At 45.9% G+C, this 6,000-nt stretch overlaps 1 protein-coding gene across 7 annotated transcripts in view; it reads right to left on the reverse strand.

The window, feature by feature from the left end:
- Tent2 (terminal nucleotidyltransferase 2) overlaps nt 1-952 on the reverse strand; it is a 57,262-nt gene extending 56,310 nt beyond the window's left edge. For 3 of the 7 annotated variants that reach the window (XR_013044810.1, XR_013044811.1, XM_076552070.1), the window contains exon 1: nt 589-951. The gene's annotated coding sequence lies outside the window, so the exon portion shown is untranslated. Of the gene's footprint in view, nt 1-588 lie in introns of all 7 variants that reach the window. The other 4 variants (XM_042261627.2, XM_016000332.3, XM_006981779.4 and 1 more) reach the window with 2 other exon arrangements.
- Between the last annotated feature and the right edge of the window lie 5,048 nt (nt 953-6,000).

The following is a 6,000-nucleotide window of genomic DNA, read 5'->3' on the forward strand; positions in this document are numbered from 1 at the left end:
CGTTCCTTTTATCCACAATCTAATTATTTCAAACAAAGCTCAAAGAGGCAGACACAGGGGAGGGAACTTTCAAGTCTGGGGAACACATAAGCTCCCCTTGTGTTCTTAACCAGATAAAAAGGACGGAAAGCCTGGCCACAAGATCTGCCCGGGAGAAGTGCATTCAACCACCAGCCAGTCCCAGCCTGTGTGTGCTTCTACCGAATTGACTTCACGCTACTCAATTAAGTGTCTTAACGACAAATGCCTCCCACGATAGTTAACCTGGGCATTTATCTTAGTTCTCCACTGCCTCTGGGAACGCCAGGAGGGAGTATCTGGACATGCCCACTCTTTCGGTCTAGAGAGCGGGGACGGGGCGGGGGGCGACGTGCCAGGCGGAGAGCAGAAGTCAGACCAGACCAACACTCGTTCCCCAAGGCCGGCACCCGGGGAACGCCCCTGCCGACCCTGGGGAGCCCCCGGGGGGCAGCAGCGCCAGGCTCTCCCGCGCAAAACACAACGTCGGTCGCGGCCAAGTTTCGCGCGCCGGGCCGGGGCCCAGGGCCCTGCTCACGCGCACCCCCGTCCGGAGCCCCCTCCACTCACCGGCGTCCACGCCGAGGGGCCGAGCAGGGCCCAGCGGCACCGCCCGCCGACGCGCTCCCAGGCCCGAGCTGCCGCCCGAGCTGGCCGAGGTCGGAGCAGCCCGCGCGGCACGGCGAGGCACGGCGAGGCCCAGCTCGGGCGGGTGACCCAGGCCCCGGCAGGGCGGCGGAGAGGCGAGAACCGAGACGGCCGGGCCCGCGCGGGCGTGGAAGGCTGGGGGGCGGCGACAACAAAAAAGAAAGGAAGGGGAAGGAAGAAAAAAAAAAAAGCGGAAGACCCAAAAAGTCGCCGAAAAGGCGGCGTAGACAGCCCTGTCAGAGATTCCCGGAAGATCGGCGTGACCCCGGATGGGAATAAGCAGCGGGAGGGAAAGGTCAGACTTCCGGCAGCAGCCGCCGCCGCCGCCGCTAGCGGCGAGCGCCTTGGCCGAGCTGCGCAGGCGCGAAGCCTGCCCGCTTGGGTCCACGCGGCGGGGAGGGCAGGGGCAGACCCCGGGCGGCGGCCGCCTTGCAGACCCCGGGCGGCGGCCGCCTGAGCCCCGCGGTCGCCTGCAGCCGCCCTCCCCTTAGCCTTTCCCGCGGGCCCTTTCCGTGGGGAGCCTTCCAGGAGATTATCGAAAACCCACGTCACCTCGCCCGTGCTGGAAAGATCAGTATCAAGTTTAGTTGGTTTTCTCCTCCAAAAAAAGCAGGTTTTTTGAAGACCAAAAAATGCCTGTAACGCCCAAAGCCCACCCAGCACCCTTCCCGGAACAGCTAGCACTCGCTAGTCCAACAAACACCGCTATTTCTCGGTGACTGACCTTTGGTATCTTGTGAAACTGTCTGAACTGCTTGATTTATTGGTGTCAATCCGCTAACGATAGTTCCCGTTATTGTCCCGGGAGGAAGTATAAAAATCTGACAGCTCTCAGTCTTGAAATTAATAATTTGCCGTTTTGGTCGGTTTGTTTATTGCTTTTTTTGGTTTTCTAGTTGTTTGGTTGTTATTTTCCATGCTTTTAGTTATTATTAAAATTTTAATTTTTCTACTTAACTCACAAACTAAGGTCATCATTGTGATACAGTCATTTAATAACTTATTATATACTCTATACTGATTACTATATACTATATTACTATAAACTGATTATATGTTTATATATACTGATGTTTATTATATATACTGTTATATACTATATATTATTTTACTATATAGCATGCTATATACTGATTTAGCTGAATCCCAGCTTTTTTTTTTTTTTTTTTTTTTTTTTTGGTTTTTTTTGAGACAGGGTTTCACTGTGTAGCTTTGGTGCCTGTCCTGGATCTTGCTCCGTAGAGCTGACCTTGAACTCACAGAGATCTGCCTGGCTCTGCCTCAGGAATGCTGGGATTAAAGGCATGCACCACCGACGCCCAACCTCCCACCTATTTTGATATAAAGATTTTCACTTGACCTACAAATCCTTTATAATTTCCTTGTTATTTCTTCTTTGGGGTGCTTTATAAGTGTATAGTAATGTCTGAATTACAGCAATATTTCTAAATAGCTTTCTGCTAATTTCTAATGTAATATCATTATAACCAGAGATTATAATTTAAATCATTTTAAATTTATTAAAACTTGTCATGTGGGCCCATGTATGGATGCAGTAAGTGTTCATTGTGCATTAGGAATAAAGTATGTTCTACAGTTGATGGGTAGCATGTTTTACAAATGTCAATCAAGTGTGGTTGGTTGATATTATTATTCAGATCTTCAACATCTCTATGGTTTCCTACCTTGTTTATCCTTTTAGTTATAAGAAAGGCATCTTGACAGGCTGAGACTGTAGGTCAGTAGTTCAGCCTATCATGTGAGGCCCTGGGTTCAATACCCAATGAATGAAAAAGTACTGAAATATATGATTATAATTGTGGCTCATTCTGTATTTCTTGTATGTCTATCAGTTGTTACTGCCTGTATCCATCTCCTATGAAAGTTTTATTATTATGGAATGTTCCCCTTGTAAAGTGACCTGTTCTTTGCTGTTATTGTTTTTTGCTCGAAAGTGTGTTCTATCTGATCATAATGCAGGCATTCCAGCTTTATGTTGTTTGGTACTAATTTTAAAGGGAAAATGTATTTATCACTTTTCTCCTCGCTGTGACCAAAATATCTGACAGAAAGAAGCAAATCAAGGTTTTTGTTGGCTCGTGGTTTCAGAAGTTTGAATGCATCATAGCTAGGAAGGCATGGAGGAGTTGATGGCAGCAACAGCACGCTCACACTTGCCTGCTCACACTTGCCCAGTACCAAAACCTATGCACGAACTCCTATACATTAGAATGGCCATTCTGAACTATGAAGCTGCTAATGTCCAGAATTTACAGACTGCAGAAATTAAATACCAAGGAATTAAAACTGTCCATCAAAAGAAGAAACACAAAGACTTACTTTTTACAGCTGTTCACCATGCCTAGTCATCAGAGAAATGTAAAAATTACTTGGAGACACCATCTCCCTCCAGTCGGAATGTATCAAGAAATCGGCCGACAAGTGTTGACGAGGAGGTGGGGTCAGTGGGCACCATCATACCGAGCACTGCCCGAGGTTTCTAGGCACAGGCACAGGAGAGAGGAAAGCCAACAGCTCCGTGCCATGCCTTGCAGCTGGTCAGGAAAGACTCCACCAAGCGCCACCTGACCCAAGCAAGAGCCCTGGCACCTGGCAGTCCGGCACAGTTGTGGTGAGAGAGTACAGGGTGGGGAGGTGGAAGAGAGAGAAGCAGATCTCCAGCGGTCAGGGTGGGGAGGAGAGGGCTAACGCGAATGGCCTGCTGGCCGCCCAGGGTGTTGTCTAGGCCTGGGCCATGGCCAAGGGCCAAGTATTTGGGGGGGAGGGGCGCTGTGGTTTGGGCTGCCTGCCACCTGGGGCCATATTGGTATGTGAGGGCCAAAATGCCACATCAATGCAGATCCTGGCTGTGGTAGGACCATGGACCCAGACATGGTCCTATGTAACAGCCTGGGCCCAGATGTCACGATGATCCCAGGTGGCAGCGCAGGCCACTTGGATTGGCGTGGCCCCTGTGGTAACATGGCCCCCATAGTGAGAATGAGGGAAAGGTAGCCGCCTGACCAACCCAGCTACCACTCGGGCCCAGAACCAGGGCTATGAGGTGGCCCACCCCAACACCCACTGAGTCTATGAACTGTTGGAGCATGTGAAGGGGATGAACCTACAGATTCAAAACAGCAGGATCTCCACAACACAGGACGACAAGATATCCAAAGGGAGCCCCAGTCATCAGTGGTGTAGCAGAAACCAGAGGCCTCGAGCCAAACCAATGACTCAAGGCAATGAATACTTACAAGGAAAGATGAATGGACTGAAGGGTAGACTGTGTGACTCAAGGCCACACTACAGCTTCTGTGACAAGATTCATCTCTTTAAAAAAAATTGTTTTGTTTCTTTGGTTTTGGTTTTGAATTTTCTTTTAAATTTGTTTTGGATTTGGGGTGGGGAAGGTTGCAAGGGCAGAGGGCAGATGTGAGGGGATGAGGAGACAAGTGGAATCAGAATGGATGATGTGAAGTCCACAAAGAATCAATAAAAGTTTAAAGAAAAAAAAGGGGCATCACATCAGCTACCAGGGTAATTCAGAGAATTATAAGAACACACTTTTAAAATCTGTACTCCACAAAACTGAAAATCTAAACAAAATGGATAATTTTTTTTTTTTTTTGGCTTATTGAGACAGGGTTTCCCTTTGTAGTTTTGGTGCCTGTCCTGGATCTCACTCTGTAGACCAGGCTGTACTCAAACTCACAGAGATCTGCCTGGCTCTGCCTCCTGAGTGCTGGGATTAAAGGCGTGTGCCGCCACTGCCCGGCTAAATTTCTTAATATATATATACAAGCAACTAACGTTAAATTAAGAGCAAATAAGCAATTTAAATAGACCCATAATGCTTAATGAAATAGAAGCTGTAATTAAACGTAGCCCAACCAAAATAGCCTAGGGGCCAGAAGGATTCAGTGCAGAATTCTACCAGACGTTCCAAGAAGAATTAGCGGCCGGGCGGTGGTGGCGCACGCCTTTAATCCCAGCACTCGGGAGGCAGAGCCAGGTGGATCTCTGTGAGTTCGAGGCCAGCCTGGGCTACCAAGTGAGTCCCAGGAAAGGCGCAAAGCTACACAGAGAAACCCTGTCTCGAAAAACCAAAAAAAAAAAAAAAAGAATTAGCACCAGTCCTCTTCAAATTATTCCACAAAATAGAAGCTGATTCTTTTACAAGATCACTATTACCGATACCAAAACTACACAAAGATACAACAACAAAGAAATTATAGACCAATATCCCTTATGAAGGCAGATGAAAATATTCTCAATAAAATTCTTGCAAACTGAATCCAAGAACATATCAAAATGATTATCCACCATAATCAAGTTGGCTTCATCTCAGAGATGTAGAGGTGGTTCAGCATATGTAAATTAATGTAATCCACACATAAACTGACTGAAAGACAAAAAACACATGATTATCTCATTAGAAGAGAACAGGCCTTTGACAAAATCCAACATCCCTTTGTGATAAAGGTCTGGTGAGGTTAGAGATACAGAGGACATCATATCAATGTGATAAAGGTGATTTACAGCAGGCCCACAGCCAACATCTATGTAAATAGAGAGAAAAGCAATGAGTGCATTGCTATCAGGAAGAAAACAAGGATGTCCACTCTCCATACCTATCCCATATAGTACTTGAAGTCTCAACTAGAGCAAAAAGACCACTGGAGGAGATCAAGGGGTACAAATAGAAAGGGAAGAAGTCAGAGTATTTTTATTTGCAGGTGATATGATTTTACAGATAAAAAGACCCTAAAAACTCCACCAGGAAACTTTTACAGCTGATAAACACTGTCAACAAAGCAGAAGGATACAAAATTAACTCACAAAAAATCGATAGCTTCCCTATATACAAATGACAAACAGACCTAGAAAGAAATCAGGGGAACAGTACATTTCACAGTGGCCTCAAAAAATATATAAATCTTGGGATAACTCTAACCAAGCAAACTAAAGACTTCTGTAATAAAAACTTCAAGACACAGAAGAAAGAAATTGGAGAAGATACCAGAAGATGGAAAAAAATCTCCCATGCTCAAAGATCAGTAAAACTAATACAGTGAAAATTGACTCCTACAGATAAATGCAATCCCTATGAAAATCCCAACACAATTCTTCACGGAAATTGACAAAAACAATCTTTAACTTCATATGGAAACACATAAACCCAGGATAGCTAAAACAATCCTGAATAATAAAAGAACTGTTGGAGGCATCACTGTCCCAGATTTCAAGCATTACAGAGCTAAAGTAATAAAAATAGCAGGGTGTTGGCACGAAAACACTTTTGACCAATGGAATCAAATTGTTTTTTGTTTT

The sequence above is a fragment of the Peromyscus maniculatus genome, chromosome 15 (genome assembly GCF_049852395.1).
Source record: "Peromyscus maniculatus bairdii isolate BWxNUB_F1_BW_parent chromosome 15, HU_Pman_BW_mat_3.1, whole genome shotgun sequence".
NCBI classification, from domain to species: domain Eukaryota; kingdom Metazoa; phylum Chordata; class Mammalia; order Rodentia; family Cricetidae; genus Peromyscus; species Peromyscus maniculatus.